At 38.7% G+C, this 18859-nt stretch overlaps 1 protein-coding gene and 1 long non-coding RNA gene across 2 annotated transcripts in view; one reads left to right on the top strand and one right to left on the bottom strand.

Annotated features, from left to right (window-relative positions):
• The first annotated feature begins 9675 nt into the window (after window positions 1-9675).
• LOC147835063 (uncharacterized) overlaps window positions 9676-18859 on the top strand; it is a 45271-nt gene continuing 36087 nt past the window's right edge. The window contains exon 1 of the mRNA XM_087270568.1: window positions 9676-9824. The gene's annotated coding sequence lies outside the window, so the exon portion shown is untranslated. The remainder of the gene's footprint in view (window positions 9825-18859) is intronic.
• LOC141376372 (uncharacterized) lies at window positions 11847-16904 on the bottom strand. Its single transcript, XR_015501123.1, has 2 exons — window positions 16357-16904; window positions 11847-14793 (listed from the first exon to the last, which is right to left on the bottom strand). It is a non-coding gene; the product is annotated as an uncharacterized LOC141376372 (long non-coding RNA).

Below are 18859 nucleotides of genomic sequence, written 5' to 3'. Positions count from 1 at the left end.
ATTAGTCAAATTAATGACAAATACAAATATTGTAATAATATAGAAATATTCTTGCCAATTTATGATATATATTCATTAATTTTCCTTCAGCTTAATCCCTTTATTCATCCGGGGTCACCACAGCGGAATGAACCGCCAACTTATCCAGCATATGTTTTACACAGCAGATGCCCTTCCAGAGGCAACCCAGTACTGGAAAATATCCATACACACTAATTTACACTCATACATATGGCCATTCATTCATTTTCTTGTCGGCTTAGTCCCTTTATTAAAAAGGGTTGCACAGCAGAATGAACGCATTGGATGCCCTTCCAGCCGCAACCCAAATCTGGGAAACATCCATATACACAGAACCATACACACTCATTCACACACACACACTCATACACTACGGACAATTTATCCTACCCAATTCACCTGTACCGCATGTCTTTGGACTGTGGGGGAAACCAGAGCACCCGGAGGAAGAACAGGGAGGGAGAACATGCAAGCTCCACACAAAAACGCCAACTGAGCCGAGGCTCAAACCAGCGACCCAGCGTCCTTCGTGCTGTGAGGCGACAGCACTACCTACTACATCGCCCACACTATGGCCAATTTAGTTTATTCAATTCACCTGTAGTGCATGTCTTTGGACTGTGGGGAAACCGGAGGACCCAGAGGAAACCCACCCGAACACAGGGAGAACATGCAAACTCTACACAGAAATGCCAACTAATACAGCTGGGACTCGAACCAGCAACCTTTTTCCTGAGAGGCGAAGGCACTACCCACTGCGCCACCGTGTCACCCCCCCAAAAAAAACATTTTATTGAGAGAAAAAACTTGTTAAATATTAAGTAATCAATTTTTTGTATAAGATCTTTGCGTTTAATATTTGTTAAATCTCAATGTAATTCAAATTACACTTAAAGAGTTCTTATCCAGCACTTATAAACTAAGTCAACTAAATAATAAACTAAGTGAGTTAACAAGGCTGTCTGTAACTTCTCTTATACCCAAGCCAACCTACAGTAACAGCAGAGACTGCTCACTTTTTGGACAAAACTGTTGGAAAGTGCTTCATTCAAGGGCACAATGGTGATAGAGATCTCTCAATATCACTCCAATTCACAAGTTGACCCCACTGAAGTCACCTCTCCTTAACCACAAAAGACTTCCAGCACCCCGTTCACTAACTGAAGCTATCAATCACCCGCACCGCTCTCTCAGGCACTCTTTTCAACACAGATCATTTTTTTGAACTTGACTGAAATTAAATATGGTGTCACGAGCAGCACAATGCATCTCTCCATATGAGCTGATTTAGTAGTGCAGTCATGTGTCTGCTATAGAGCTTTTGATTGAACGCATTTATATGCATTGAAAAACAGTGAATTCACAATGTACACACATGCATGAAGGCCAATGCTCACATGTGTGCAGGAATGGTTTTCCGTGTTCTCTGGCCCTGTTTACACTTAGTATGTGTTTTTGTCGATTAGTGAGCAATGCCACATATACAGTTGAAGTCAGAAGTATTAGCCACCCTGAATTATTCACCCCCCTGTTTATTTTTTCCTCAATTTATGTTTAACAGAGAAAAGGTTTTTTTCAACACATTTCTAAACATAATAGTTTTCAGAACTCATTTCTAATAACTGATTTATTTTATCTTTGCAATGATGACAGTAAATATTATTTGACTAGATATTTTTCAGGACACTTCTGTACAGCTTAAAGTGACATTTAAAGACTTAACTAGGTAAATTAGGTTAACTAGGCAGGATATGGTAATTAGTCAAGTTATTGTATAACAATGGTTTGTTCTGTGGACTATTGAAAAGAAAAAAACCTTAAAGAAGCTAATAATTTTGTGTCCCTAAAATGGTTTCAAGAGTTCACACTTAGATATTGCTTGACAGCTGTAAGCAGGTTTGGCATGCTGTCCCGGGAGAGAACCCTGAGCTCGGAGATAGTTGAGCCCAGGGCTCCCGCCAGGTCCATAGAGCATGTGAGGGGAGTACGAGATCAGGTGGTTCTCGAGAGCTCCCCTTTTTGTAAAGGAGAAAAGGAGGAGAAAGGGGTGGATGGGGGGTTTCTTCGGAAAACGAAGATAAGGGAGTAATGTCTAGCTAGGCTACTTATAGTGGGTTAGGATAGATCTGATTGGCTAACTAATGAGTGTAGATAGGTGGCCAGCTGCTGTCAATTATATCACGTGCTCCTCTCGAAATTAGTTTAAAAACTTCACTTCAAGAGTTCACACTTAGATATTGCTTGACAGCTGTAAGCAGGTTTGGCATGCTGTCCCGGGAGAGAACCCTGAGCTCGGAGATAGTTGAGCCCAGGGCTCCCGCCAGGTCCATAGAGCATGTGAGGGGAGTACGAGATCAGGTGGTTCTCGAGAGCTCCCCAAATGCATGAAGCTCGGGACAGCAGCCGTGTATTCGAAGAAACTCCCCAAAAGGCTTGAAATGCTATATCCGGCTGCTGGATATAGTTATTTGAAAAAGAAAAGGTAAAGAGGGCTCCTTTGGAGCAAAGGGTGAAACAGGTTCCTGCGGGAACCCGAGCAGAGTTGGCTTGGGCTGTGAATACTCCTGCTGGAGTAGAGACTCGGGGAGACCCCTGCAGGGGTCAGAGCCATGGGGTGGGCGGGAATCCTGCTGGAGTCATTACAAGGGAAGGGGAGTGAAGGACTCCGGCTGGAGAGGGGGGTGAAGGGGGGCAGGGGGGGCGGGGACTCCAAAGGAGTAATTTGCTCGAGGAACACTCCTTGCGGAGATTGAGCTGGGAGGTGGCAGCACTATATATAATTATATATTTATATGAAACATATAGATATATAAATATATAATGGGGTAATCTAGGGCCTTGGGGGGGCGTTTTTACTGACTCTTGCGAGAGTCGAAGCTCTTGGCTCTCCTGCGGGAGAGAGAGCTGTATGTGCCATCTCCAGCTGGAGTCGGGAAAAGGAATGGTCGGTGAAGCCCCAGCTGAAAGGGAAAATGGCAGTTGGGCGATGACCCCTGCGGGGGTCCGGTGCTCGGGATTAACTCCGCGGGAGTTAGAGCTTGAGGGTGACAGCACTATATATAAATATATATTTATATGCGTGGGTGCATATATATATACATATATATATAAATAAATTTAAAAAATAAAAGATAAGTGTGAGAAATAAACAAAAATAAACATAAATAAAAGCTAGGGCCGGGGAGGGTCGGTGACATGACTCGTGTCACAGCTCGGGGTTGGGTGAGCTATTTAGCTGCTCCAGTAGGAGTCGGGAAAGATGAGGGGGAGGTGAAGACTTCTTACTGGAGGGTGACGGGCGGTATAGGTGCTCTGGGGGTGTTCCTGCGGGAACAGAGCGTGAGGGTGACAGCACTATATATAAATTCATATTTATATGCGTGGGTGCATATAGATATAAATTTATATAAATAAAATCAAACAAAGAGAAAAATAAATAGTGCTATACTATATGTCATTATGAAATGACATAATATAAAAAGCTAAGGCCAGGGCAGTGAGATGATTCCTGCGAGAATCGAAGCTCGGGGTAACGCCCCTGCGGGGGCCAGAGCCATGGGGGGGGCGGGGTCCTACAGAAGTTAGAAAAGTTGGGGGGCAGTGAACACTTCTGTGGCAGCGGCCGGGGGGGGCGGGGGTGACAAGGGGGCCTGGGCAGGGAGAGAACTCCTACTGGAGTTAGGTGAGTGAAAAGGGGGAGAAGGCTGAGTGCAAATCAGCTGGAAGGAAGAAAGGAAGCTAGATGGCTGGGTCATGCCCGCGCCCTTGGGAGACTGGGTAGTTCCTCTGCCCTCGGGAAGCTGGTATGGTTGGGTCGTATTCTCTCCCTGGACTAGGCCCATGCCCTTGGCCGCTGGGATTACTGCGTCTGCTGGTGAGGGTCCTCTGAGCTTCCCTGAGATGGCTGTGGCTGAGTCAGATATAAGATTTGAAGGCGTCGGGAGACTACTTTCCTAGTGTTTGTATGTGTTGTTACGATAGCCCTTGTGTGCTGCTGTGGTGGTGGCTCCAATTCTGAATGAGTGACTGGATTATGAATCTGGTGGGAAGCCTGAATGGTCCTATGACTTTAAGGTGTTATGAAACCAAAAATGTTATTGAACGGAATGTGTGGATGTGTTGAGCAGTGAGAAACTGATGAGGTGTTCTGGGGTAACTTAAAATGTATAAATGAATGCTGATGCAAATTGTGTATGCTGTGGTTATGGGATTATCATCTTAAAAGGAGAGATGGAGTCAGCTGCGGCTCTGCTTCTGATACCAGTTTCTGAAAATAAAGCAAAAGAGAGTCAGCGATTTCCTATGCAACTAGGAACATGTACAGCAGTATTTTTTTATTTATTTATTTTTTTTCAGAATGTATTGACTATATTGCCCATTAGAAGCGCATTGGCGGCCCCGATAATATACCCCACGAAGGGGGCAGCATCTGTGTAAAAAGGATATACTGAGGATGAAATTGGATAGCTAATAAATGAATGGCTTCTATTCCAGCGCTTAAGGAAGGAAGCATAAGCAGGTCGCATGCTTTAAGCGCTACCTGATGGTTACGAACCTTTATGAATTTCATTTCTGTTAAACCAGGAGTCACCAAATATGGTACCGATGGGCACCAGATAGCTCACGAGGCTCTCGTGTGTTGCTCACAGGCCTGTTCTAAAATAGCTCACCATAACACCACTTACAAGTAAGCTTTCTCTAATATAGAAGTAATCATTTAAAAATGTAAATATTTGCAAAGATAAATAAAATAGTGTTGCACGTTGATATATTAATTACGGGGTATTTCCTACCCTGTTAAATCATTGTTGGTAACTTTGAGAGAATCATAACATGATCAGTGACTACACCTGGATGAATATTATTCATTATTAAAAAATAACCAAAAACTTAAATTATAATTATAAGTAAATTGAGCAATTTGTTATTTGAGAAGTGTTTATCCAACTGGTAGCCCTCCACGTTAATCGGTGCCCGAAAGTATCTCTTAGTTTCAGAGGTTAGTGACTCCCGTGTTAAACGCTAAAGACAACATTTTGAAGAAAGCTGAAAACCTGTAACCATTGACTTTCACAGGAAGGAAATAAATAATAAGGAAGTCAATGCGGCTGTCCGTAGTGCCCAGCCACAATTCATGACACTTCGTATTCTGCCGCGCCGCGGAGCGCTATTTGTATAATTGATTAGTTTATTGATAAAGTATGAATGCTTGAGTCTGGTGTGCATTAATCTACTATTCTCTGTCGTAAGTGCGTCGCGTCACCGCGCCGTCGGCGCCTCTGGTGCGCGACGCCCTTCAGGCAGAGTTTGTTACGGCCAAGATCGGATTTAGATCATTTCTCTTCTATTCCGGAGATTGCTGCTGCGAGATGAAATAGGTGAGTGACGAAAAGGCATCCCTGCGGGATAATGCGCATGTGTGTTTGATGTTCTAGATGGAGAGCAGTTTATGCTTAGCGTGATATTTTTCTTCCAGAATATAAAAGGGGACTGATTGTCGATTTATTCAAGTAGCTTATTAATGCTTGAAATTCTATCACTCCAAATTGATGCTTAAGAATTCTATAGAAGTGCTTAAGCCGGAGGTTCTTCCGCAATGAGAATGCAAATATTAGAAAACCGGTCACTAATTTAGCTGGGGGATATTAGGGAGAGAGAAACGGGAACTTGTAGGTGAATTACGTGCAAACACCGTAGTTATTGGCGAAATCCAGCGGATCGTTTTTAAGCATAAATGTGTGGGCTACTTTTGCATCCGAATGTTAAACGGACTACGAAATGTAATTGTGACCTCCGATTGCCAGAAATCGGGTGGCGGGTGTAATGTTGATTGCAACCGAGCGCTGCAGCCGTCTAGATTAGAGAGATTGCTTGGTTTATAACGTGATAATTTAAGCATATTCATCAGGTAGAATCATGCTGTTAAAGCTGAAAAAGGCAGAATTATGAGGAGATGAAAGAGCCGTTATTAGACGTTTTTAGAAACGTTCTAATGTCCATTTCAGTAGGGCTGGTATGGATGTGCTTAACAGGGAATTGCTCTGTGATTTCTGGTGTAGTGTTGGTGGACGGCTAGTGAGGTTGTGGCAAGGGAGCGCCGAGATCGGCTGTGCTTCAGTAGACGAAACCTGGAATGAGAAATTCAGAAAATTAGATCAGTTACAAACGTAATTCAGTAAAAGCATAAACATATTGACAAAAGTCGACAAGTAATTTCTATTTTATAATAGAAAATAATCAGCAGTAGCTGCGAGCTTGTAAAAATGAGAGGGGGAAAAAGCAATGATACGCAAGGTAGAGGGGCGGGGTGTGTAGGTGGTAAGGATCGCTGAAAGAGGAGGACTGGAGTGTGCACTGGAATCGGGAGCTGCAGGATGGAAGAGGTGAGGTGGGATTCCCAAGAGTTGCTTTATTGTCCGGAAGATAGGTTTTATCCGTGTTCAGAATTATGATTGCTGCAATATGTTCAAATCCAATATTGCTTTTTAATCCTTTCCTTGATTCTCCGGGGAGGCGGAGAGATTGCGGGTTTAATGTCTGTTTAGGATAGGGGGTGTGGCAGGAGCGTGTTATGTCCTGGGGGTGGCGGTGAAGACGTGGATTCGCAAGTGTTTTGGGTTTAATGCAGCGGCTTTGAATTATGGTCCCGGCGTCTAGGAGTTTGGAGGAGTTCAGTGACAGTCGTTGTTGGATATGAGTGACACATGATGATGCTGGAGAAGGTACGTAGCGGAGCTGGGGATTGCATTGTGATCTGGCTGGAGTGGATAGGCCTACGGCCTCTCGTTGGAGCCTCGGTCTCGAGCTGACTTTCATGCTGGGCTGGTTGTTGTTAAGACGGGGCTGGTGTTTCAGGGAGCCCGGAGCTTTCTTTCTTGTATGTAGCTGCGCTGATGCTGTTGTGATCTCAGCCGCCGTCGCTGTTGTTGTTGTCATTTTTTGTAGTTGCTGACGATGGTATTAAAGGTGGTGTGGTATTGTAGTTGAAGAATAGTAGGAGATGTGGAGGATCCGTTTTGTCCGTGAGTAACTTTTGGAGGAGCTAGAGCGGACCTGTCGTTTGTTTCTTCGGAAAACGAAGATAAGGGAGTAATGTCTAGCTAGGCTACTTATAGTGGGTTAGGATAGATCTGATTGGCTAACTAATGAGTGTAGATAGGTGGCCAGCTGCTGTCAATTATATCACGTGCTCCTCTCGAAATTAGTTTAAAAACTTCACTTAAAAAAAATAAAAACTGTTTTTATTCTAGCTGAAATAAAACAATTGAGACTTTCTCCAGAAGAAAAAAAATATTATCAGACATACTGTAAAAATTTATTTGCTCTGTTAAACATCTTTAAGAAAATATTTTTTAAAAAGAAAAAAAATCAAAGGAGGGCTAATAATTCTGACTTCAACTGTAGGTAAACTAAATTGTTTAAATATTTACCACCTTTAACCACATCTAGAAGTAGTTGCTGTTAGACGAGAATGTGGTTTAGTACATTCAAAACAACAACTGAAGGCCAACTACAGGTGCTCTCTGCTTATAGGCCGCATTTACGCTACACTCTCAGAAATAAAGGTACAGAAGTTGTCACTGGGTACACATTCGTACTAAAAGGGTCCATATTGGTACCTAAAAAGTATATATCAGTACACTTTTGTACTTTTTAGGTACTGATATGTACCCCTGAGGTATTAATATGGACCTTTAAGGCAAAAATTTGTACCTTTTGAAAAGGTAGAACCCCAGTGACAGCTCATATACCTTTAATTCATGAGAGAGTAGTTGGTTTCCGTTTTAAAGTGGCGTTTCAGATTTAAAATGAAAATGCTTCTTGTCTAGACTGGTGTTTTTACTGCACTCCATTTTCACTGCAAAGATGCCAGAGTAGTTTGGACTCCAGGCTTAACCTCAACAGAACTTTTAAAACTACAATGCACTAGTGTAAATGGACATCATTATGGGATACGCAGAATCCAGACTGTGTTTAAAGTTTGCCATCAATTATTTTGGTTTGAAGGTGAAAAAAATACAATATTAGCATTAGCATGTTAGCATGAGAAACAAAAGCTGCAGTTTTCATTCTATGTGTGCCTACATGTTTTAAAAAGTATTTGGCGGCTATGCTACCTTGATAAAATCTCAGAATTTCACGTTTTTCATGTGAAGTGATCCAGTGATTCTAAAATCCAGAATCCAGTGTTATTATTACAAAGGTTCAGAAAAGCCTAAACATACACAGACCTATAGACTTTCTTTATCGGAAATTTGGTAAACTTTTTTTTAAATGGACAACGAGATGCATCTAAACATCAGCTGTGAATGTGCATGTGCTTCACTTGTCTACTGTTGATGTGAAGTAAAGTTGGTTTTCCTGGCCACTAGCCAGCCTGGTGAAATGGGTGTGTTTCTTCTCAAAAAGTGGACCTTATTGCAGTTATTCGCCTCATTTTCTATTTAACCATGGTTTAAATAAAGCGTTTTAGTGACATTTGAAGCACTGTATTTAGCTGGATTAGCTTGTCAGATGGTTATCATAATCACACTATTCGATGCACGAAAAACATTTTCCTATAAAGATTTAAAATAAAGAAATATTTTTTAGATTATTTATATGTATTATTTTCACAATACAGGTGTATCACGTCATATATTATTAAGGGGGAAAGTGAATCTGTTAAGGCTTTAATTTAAAAATAGCCTATTAAGGCTAAATAAAATGTTATTTGTAAGACAAAGAAAAAAACTGGCCAGCACATTAAGCTTTGCTGTCAGAATTTGGCCACTTGAATAATAAAACATTTAAACATAATAATAATTATAATAATGTAAAGCTTCCTGATTTTTCTAGCCTCTCTTGTAATCACCAGTACATTTGAAAATTCATGGATAACAACAAACAGCCTAATTAGTATTAAAATGTTTATAAGCTTCAAAATTAACTTTTGGTGCTTCACACCTTTTTATTGGTCTCTTTTTCTCTTTTAAGAATAAGGTCCAATATTTAGAACAACAGTTACTTGTAAAATGTTTTGGCTATTTAACAACAATACAGTAGGTCAGTCAATACAGTAGGTTAGTCAATACAGTAGGTCAGTAAAGAAAGCTGGCTTCACTTATGTCAGTTTCTTCTAGGTCTTAAAGCCTATTTCAATTAGTTATTTTCACAATTTATGTTGTCATAGTAGTCGAAATAGGACAAATGAGCTCATGTATGGGACAAATTCCCTATGCACTATTTAATTGACTGTGGTCAATGTTGTACTTTGATAGTCATTAGCTGCTAATATGGTTTCTCTTTTTAGAATTTGCAAATAATATTTTTTGGAACTATATTGTTAAAGTGAAAGTCCGAATTTGTGAATATAACACCAACTTTACTTCAAAACTGTTGATATGATCGTCTAAAGGGATACGGAAAAAGTGAAAATGTACATCGTACTTAAGTCATCAAGTGGTTAAACATGAAAAGTTAAACATGATACAATGATACATTCTTCAATATCTTCCCTTGTGCTTGCCAGAAGTATGAAACTCAAAGCGGTTTGGAACAAATGAAGGATGAGGAATTGATGACAGAATTTTGTTTTTTACGTGAACTATCCCTTTAATACAGGTGTAAACAGAGCCTGTGTTGTTTTTCTCTGTGGTCTGAATAAGTTTTGCCACAGCAGCAGCAGGATAGAGACTGTGGTGCGTCTCCTGTGAAATGTTTGCCTGCCTGCCTTTGCTCTCTATGTTTAATGCATTTGCGCGTCTGCCAGAGTTACTCCCTCACCTGCGCCCGAGCTTGAAGCAACAACGAGTGCCATACAGGTAAACAAAAGAGATGGACAGCTTCTTGTTAGCAGCAAGAGAAATACACAGCCGTATACCGCACAGACACATGGGGAGCATACATTCAGAGAGATGATGTCATACATATTCATCCACCTCGCTAAAAACACAGCCGTCATCTTTTTAGGCTGAACACCAAGGAGCTTTTTCCTTGTAGACACAAATACACTTTAAACGGATAGTATATGCTAAAATGACAATTGTGCCGTCGTTTACTCCCGCTCATGTCGTTGCAGACCCGCGGGGCGTTCTTATGTGAAAAAGAGCATTTTTGAAAAACATCTCGGCGACTCTTTTGAATTCAATTGAAGTGAATAAGAGATGAAGGTGGTCGCGCGAGCTTCAAAATGAATAGAAAGGAGAGTAAAATGTGTCCATGCGACTCATAAATATGTATTTCACGTCTCCTGAGGACATGTGATAGGTTTGTGAGGCATACAACACTCAGCTAGCATTTTGTTTTTGACATGTTCGTGAGAAAAGTAGTATTTCGCGAATTAACCATCTCTATCTCTTTATTTTATATTTTTCCTTTTTTTTTATTAATTCCAAGAAACTGTATATTACATTTCAGAGCACAGTAAAAGAGAACAGTTGTTTTACATAATATTCACATTAAATAAACAGAATAAAGTCCAAAAACAGGATAAAAAAATTAGAATAAATAAGTACATAAAATTGTAATAATCATCATAATGCAATTTAAAAAAGATACAAATTCAAGTGGCATAAAATATCTCATATTTACCCAAGAAAGAAGCAAATTCGTAATTATCAATTAATCTAAGTGAGTTAATTAAATGCCCTATTTCACATAAGAAGTCTATCAAATTTCGATTTTTTTTTTTTTTTTTTTTTTTTTGTGAAAGTAAAATTTTCCATCAAGTATAAGAAAGTTCACAGTGGCTTCTAACGCCTTGTTTTGTTTTTTAAAATAACAAATAACATCCTTAAGGTGCAAATTACCCCATATATTAACCGGCACACTTTTTAGGCTGCACTTTTTTCCAATATGGATTTTTAAAAAGCAATATGAACCTAAATTATTCCAATAGGGTATATGTGGAAGTATGCTCTAGAGTGGAAGAACTATGACGTCACCTTGTAGGCGAATTGCTGCTAGCATAAAACTGGTTCCCTCGATAAAATCCCTATAGGATTTTCCCATATAGGCTTTTTGAAGATTGCAAATAATAAGCTATGTTCAAACGCTGTTCATAACTCTTACACGTTTTGTCCTGCCGGATAATCCTCACATGAAAATATAACTTTAAGCACTTTTGGATCTTTAATGCAAAAGCAAGAACTGAAAAGCTAACATTAGGCTATAAATGGACTACAGAGCATTCGGGGCGCTCGCCTGTGACATCAGCACCACCCTGCTACAGACGACTTTTCAAGATTGTTTTTGGAAATATGGTCCATGAGAAAGATTTAATCTCTTTGTTTATTATATTATATTACATGCTATATGTTATAAACAAATAAATAAGCAAAAACACATCTGTATAGACCTACATGCCTTTTGGACCATTTTTACGTGGGAAATACATTTTGTTTTGCTTTACGGTTGTTGTAAAAGTTTTAAAACTGTATGTATAAATGTGCCTACATAGTGTTACCATAAGACATATTTAAATAAGTGTATCGCTCACGTGCATGCTTACCTTAACAGATGACAGAAATGAGGTGTGAGGGACAGTCTAAATACCTGCTGCAAGTTCCATCATGGAAACAGAACAACATTCAATATTTTTATTTTTTTTTTGTCATGAAGTACAGCGAAAAGCAGCCTATACAGTCACATATGCTTTACATTTTATGGAGAAGTGTAAATATTGCAGTTATGACAGAGTTAAATGTGCTTAGATGAAGAAAAAACCCGTCGAAAAATCACTTGATCTTGTTAAAATGACAGTTAATATGTGTGCATTTATACACATTTGTTCACTCTTTTGCACTACTGAGAGCAGGAGAGAGACAGACAGCACAGGTAAGCAGTATCTTCACAATATCGTTTAATTAAATTATGTTTAGGCATTATCTACACACAATATGAATTCTCAATTAGAAAAACACTACAAACTATAAAATTGTATTTATGAAAATACTTCAATAACAGAAAAATCCAAATGGCCAACACAAGCGAGCTGCGCTCCAGACCAGCTAAGCTTGATGACGTATAATGCCTCTGACACTGCCTGTAGTCCCATTTAGCAACTTGATTGCAACCGTCTTTTTAAAGAAGCGTAACTGATTATAAAACTCAAGAGTCTGATGTAACTGATATGTTTATGTCGTAGAACAAAATGTGAAAGATTCTTAGGTTTGTGTTAGCCACAAACCTTATTTAAGCGATTTTACTGAAACACCATTCAAAAAACACATTGACTTTGGGACGAGAGAACCGGAACTGCTAAAATGCTAACTCGCTTCCGGGTTTTTGCATACAAATTGATGTCATAGTTCCTCCATTCTATTGTGTTCTGAATAAAAGCAACGGCACTACCTTCATGATTTTTATATTTTTCGCTAATTAATTACCTCATGTGGAACTCTGAAACTGCATCTCATTTGGAGTCTGCTACTGTCCACCGGAGGTCACATTTCGACCACAGATGCATACTTTAAGAGGCTTCTTGACTAAGTAAATCAAATAAGTGGTTTTCCACCAAGTCAACTTGGGGTGTTGAAATATAATTGGCTAAAGAGGCAGGGGGCGGGTTAAAAGACCACAACAAAGACAGCTGATCCTGCATGTAACGAATATTTTCGAAACAGAATATCTGACTTTAGCATTGTTTTTCCAATAAACAAGAATGTTCACTTGCCATGTTTTTTTTAAATATCTGCAAACATATTATGGTATTTTTCTGTTTAGAAAAGTCAAAAACTTACATAAAGCACCTTTAATAACACATACAACAGCAATACTACATTTGGCTTTTTTAATATTGTACTGTGGTGGTTCAGCCCTGGTTTGGAACAATGTTCAATAAAATATAGATTTTTTTTTTTGGTCAATAAAATATAGATTTTTTTTTTTGGTCATTAGAGCCATTTGTGGTTCTGCAAACCAGTGTAAATGGTTCATTTACATAGCACTCTCTTTATTCTCTCATCTGACTGACGCCATTTTGGCAGAGTTACAGTCATTACCCTCTAAAGGACATAAGAGGGGTAACCATTAATATTAAAACAGTTCAACTCCATCGAGCGAACGTCTGCCTCATTCACCTTGGGCCTGTCTAGGGAGGCCGTGTCTTATTTTACATTTTTATGTATGGCGTGTCAGACTTGAGCAGATGGTATCTGTATGAATATGGGCGGCTTGTCACCCTTTCTTATCACCTCACACCCTTACCTGACGAACATCACTTCCCGAAACAAGACCCCCTGCAGGAAGTATTGGCAGAGGCCGAGGTTTGTCAGCCACTCTCGGTAGGCCAGTCCCAACCCAGACGTGACCTTCAGCGCTAAACTCGCTCAACTGTCTGCCGTTTTTAGGATGCAGGCTGGAGACTCGCTCTGTCTGGTTGATTTAGCATGCAGGGGTTTATTCAATCAAATTACCATGGAGGTGCTTTAATACTTGTTAACCTTCCCTACCACCAGTGTTCAATCGAAAGCAATTTCAGCACCCATTCCACCCGTTTTATTCACATTGATAATACGCCAATAAGCGCTGTTGATTCAGCATTGATCTAACTAGTTTTTCCCCTAAGGGAAACAAGCAAAGTCACTTTGGTAAACAGCTGCCGATGGAGGGAAGTGCTGAGAAATTCACCACGCTACATGAAATTGAAACCAGTCCATCATGTTCCGTGGTTGTAGTCTTTCATGTGTTCATCCTCTGTGTTTTAGATTTTGTTTCTCCGTCATTGCACTGAAAAAAAAAAAAAACACCAGTGAGCCAGAAAGCTCGGCACACGTTTGGGAAGTCATTGCCCACCCAGGGGAAAATATGTGAAATGCCTCATTTTGGCTGTCCTTCCCAGCACACATTATCCTTTGACTTGTTTTCCTGTTTTTCTTTCAAGCCTCTTTCACTTTTTTTGCACTTTGATGTTGGTAAGGCATTTACTAAAATAGCATTTTATTGTAGTTCTTGTACTATTTCAGGAGTAAGTCACACTGAGCCCAGCATGCTTGTTTTCAAAACTGCAATTACCCAAATTTGTACTATTTAAAGGGGTAGTTCACCCAAAAAAAAAAACTCTGTCATCATTTAGGCTAGTTGTCATTTTATCTCTTTTGTTGAACATAAAGGAAGATATATTAAAGAATGTTTGGAAAAAACAGCCATGAACTATTAATGCCCACCACTTGAGTATGGGTAAATGTAATTTTTTTGGATGAACTGTCCCTTTAGGAAAGCAAAGTACACAGAAAATTATCACACAAAAGTGAATTTGTGCACTTTTTAGGCTGCACTTTTTTTCCAATATGGATTTTTTTTAAAAGAACTCACACTGTGTAGTTACAGGAATTCAGTCATAGGAAATAGCCACCGAGAACTATTTTTAGTTCTCCGAGAACTAATTTCCTTCTGGATAAGTTTCTTGCTTGCATTTGCAGATACAGATTGAAGTTACATAAGCTAATCCACAGTGATGTTTATTCACAAAAGTATAAAAACCAAATAATGGCTGTAATAAGGAAAAAACTCCAATCCCATGAAGAACTTCGAATGACACATCAAATTAAAATGAAAGAAAAATATTGATTAAAAGTGGTTTATTATATAGAAACTCCTTTTGTTTTGTTTTACAAAATGTCCATAAATTTTGTTTTCGGCTTATTAGTCCCTTATTTATCAAGGGTCGCCACAGCAGACTGAACTGCAAACTATTTCACTGTACGTTTTACGCAGCGGATGCCCTTCCAGCCACAACAAGTTCTGGGATACACCAATACACTCCTGCATTCACACACTCATACATTACGACTAGGGATGTAACAGTATTGTAAATACCGTCATACCGCAATATTAATTTTTTTCGATATTACCGAAGTCGCATGACTCGGTAAAACTATAGTTCTTCTGAGAAAATTTGCTCAGGCGAATGAAGCGACCGGGAGGTAACGAAAACTACAATTGCCATCAGCCCATGCTTGACCATCATCCCTTGCGGTCTGTTGTTGCTACAGATCCAGTAATGCGGAAATGGAGTGTGCTGCTAGAAGCGGGGATGAAAAGAGCTGGAAAACTCTAAAGCAGGTCGCACACCAGAAGCGCCGCTCGGCGCCGCGACACGGCGCGTACATGACAGATTAAAGTATCGCACACCAGACGCGCACATTCGAATGATATTTAACATGAAACTAATCAGATGGCGCTCTGTGGCGCGGCTGAAAAATGAACTGCGTCCTGAGACGTCGCCGGGCGCCGCCGACAGCCGCCGGTGTGTGTATCCTGATTAGAATTCTAAAATACCTGGCGCTGCGTGGCGCGCCGCCGAGCGTCGCTTCTGGTGTGCGACCTGCTTTACACGCACAGTTCAGTCCTGCATTATCTCCGTGTAAGTTCAGACTTCGCAAGTTTGATCAAGGCTGCAGTCTCTTCTTCTCAGTTTGATATGGAAAAGCAGATTATACCGAGGACACGGGTAAATCTTCAAAGGGAACAGTGAACTTTATAACTTCATTCACATCACCCTGGCTTCGTTGTTTCACTTTCTCAACAATAAAATGTAAACATGATTTAAGGAACTGCCTATTTTCATTTTAATATTAGCAACTTAGACAGCAGACATGTTGAGGCGCCGTGCTGCATAAGATGAGCGTCATCTTCACTGTGTGGATATTTATAACAAAACGGAGCCGATAACAACTGCCTCCTTTCAATTTCAGTGAAAATACGAAACACACCCTCTCTTTTGCTGAGTATCAGTTTTAAGAATCGATAATGGCCATTTTAAAAGTATAACATACAATAAGTTTATACATTATAGGAAATAAAGGCAAGCGATCAGTCAATATACAGAATGTACGTGGTTACATTAATCATTAATTATCTTTGCGCTCATCTTTGCGCTCAGCCAAAACACGTTACCTGAGAACAAGTAATAGATTCCAATGCCCAAAGTCAGGGAATATGTCGTTAGATAAAGACAACAAGATAAATGAAATATCCCGTTTAATAAATATAGTGAGATTAGATCCAGCGGGAGATGCTTGATGAGAAGTCCGACTAGCAGAGCTCTCATCTGGGTAGATGGGCTGAGTGTGATTAAATGTTGAATGTGATGAGTTTTCAACAATACTAAATTGAAACTTTATTTTTTTTTACATGGTTTAATAGTTTTTTGTTATTAAAATTGAAGTTCCTGTTTCAAAGCTTACAGATAGATGGCTAATTTGTATGTCATTGACACTTTTGGCACTTTTTTGGAGTATTTTCATAAGTTTTGTTTTTTCCTGTAAATGATTCAATAAATACCGTACCGTGACATTCATACCGAGGTATTACCGTACCGTGAAATTCTGATACCGTTACATCCCTAATTACGACCAAATTAGCTTACCAAATTCACCTATAGCGCATGTGTGGGGAAAACCAGAGCAACCGGAGGAAGCCCACATGGGAGATCATGCAAACTCCACACAGAAATGCTTAATGGCCCAACCAGGACTCAAACCAACAACCTTCTTACTGTGAAGTGACAGTGCTAATCACTGAGCCACTTTTCCACCTACAAAATGTACAATTTAGAAAATTGTGTTTATTTACAAGTAAATGTTAGCAAAATATCTTGTTAAGTATATTCAGAGTAAGAGTAAACTGTTGACAATCATCAATACTCTGAAACTGTTACATTTTGTTTTTGTTTTTTTTGTTTGTTTTTTTTTTAGGTTTACTTTCTTTAGATATTTTACATTGGTGGATAAAGTACATTGAGTGGATCAAGTACTTTATTACATTGGTCGATCAGTAAAAACGCAGATACCAAAATCAAGTATTATTTGAGTAAACATTAAAGTATATTTTGAACAGCTCAAACTTTAAAGATTGATTTAATTCAAACAACTTTGTAGTATTGACATTTTACATATATTAAAAAAAAACATAAAATTAGGCATAAGTAACATTTTATCTCAAGGTAAAACTTAAGGTTCAAGCACCACTCTTTAATTATTTACCATCCCAATTTTTATTTGTTTTTCATGTCATGAGAGGGGTTAGATCATAAATGGTTGTTGTTTTTTTACTTTGTTTTTCACTCAATATTATAGCAAACTGCCAAAAGCTCTAACAGTTTAACCTGGAATTCAATTAAAAATGCTACATAAATAAACGGAGCACAGTATATATATTCAAAATATTAAATCATATGATATTTAAAATGTCAGCCATATCATATTGTTTTTAGTTTACTGGATATACTTGGCAGTATCCAGTAAAAAGAAACCTAGTATTCCATTCCTAGCTATGGACTGATGAAAGGTTGGCTAGAATTACACAAGAACACAGTTTGATCGATCCTCCCTCTTGATTTTCCATTTCTTATTCGCGTTGTCAACAAGATGAAGAACTTCCATCCCCTCATCTCTATATTTAAACTATTATCTAGCTCTTCCTAATTCATCATGCACTTGCTGCTTCCTCACTGGGAACTAATGGCTTTGTGTAAAGAGCATGTTAGTTCATTTCCGACCACTTTGTGTGTTAGTTTGAGCTGGTGAGACTTCCCAAAACAAAATATCTATATCAGCGCATAGAATTTAACCCTAAAGATAAGAAGCATCATTTTATTTCATATTTTGATAAACCTGCTGTGCCAGTTTTTGAACACATTTTACTTTAATAAATAATAATTTCTTAAAGTGCTTTATTGTTTAAACAAAAATACTTAAAAATTCTTAATATAAAGCAAAATTTGGACACTTACTGTGGTCCTGCATTATTTAATAATTGCTTTATATAATTTTTAAAATATATAAAATATATTTTTTTTGAAGGAAAGTCAAGCATTATAAGAGTATAAACAAATCAAAGGGTCACCACGAGTGTGAATCCTCTTTAATAGTCACTGTCATCATATTTTGCACAAATCAAGTCATTTGCATGTGGAAAGACCCTTTTCCCTCTTGCATGTAATTACATTGCTTGTAGCACTAAATGACGGCTCTTTGAATCCTCTGTGCAACGCATGGTGGGTTGGGATTGCAATTTTAGAAGAAATAAGCGACTAATTTGACATAACATAGCTCTTTTGCACAAACCATTAGGGAGCGTCTCCTTTTTTTTTTGCAGGTCAGCACCGGCTCGTGGTAAGTTACTGCCATCTATGGTCTGAAAAGCTCTTTTCAATCACAGGTTTTATTTCATTCAATAATATATGGGCTGATTACACGTCTAGTAAATTATTTAGAGTAAGATTAGTGAAGGTGCAAGATTCATGCATCAAAAATTCATCAATGCAATTTATAACTAAAAGATGGGAGATTCTAGAGAAACCAGTGTTGAAGAAAATCTGAATTAAAGAGTATTGTAGATTTTATACAGAAAACACAATGTTGCATCATATGTATGCAACAAATTCTGTATGCAAAAAAAGATGCTATTAATAAATTAATGTTACACCATACGATAAACCATACTGTTGCACCACATCTACTGTACATAATGCAATCTACAGTATAGACCTTTTCAATGTGGTGATGTCATTGGCTCATTTCCTGTTTGTTGTCAAACTACTTCACAACTGTAACAAGGAAAATTTTATCATAAATTTACATTAAAATGTAAACTTTACATTAATCAACATGTCAACCTTTTTGCATTCTCAGAAGCTATGGAAATTAAAACTGTAAAACAAGAAACACATACTGTAAGGACCATTGTTATTGTTTACATCCGTCAAAATGGTCAATAGATCAACCGTATTATTTTACTGCAGCTTGTTGTGACTTAAAAATTACTGCTTCTGTGTCCAAGTCTCAGCAGCATCGTTTATTCATATTACACTTTTTAAAGCACTTTACTACACTAGTTTCCAGGCTCACTATGT

The sequence above is a fragment of the Danio rerio genome, chromosome 10 (genome assembly GCF_052040795.2).
Source record: "Danio rerio strain M-AB ecotype USA chromosome 10, GRCz13ab, whole genome shotgun sequence".
Classification (NCBI taxonomy): domain Eukaryota; kingdom Metazoa; phylum Chordata; class Actinopteri; order Cypriniformes; family Danionidae; genus Danio; species Danio rerio.
The sequence above is the reverse complement of the archived record's forward strand: the minus strand, read 5'-3'. Positions and strand labels throughout refer to the sequence as shown.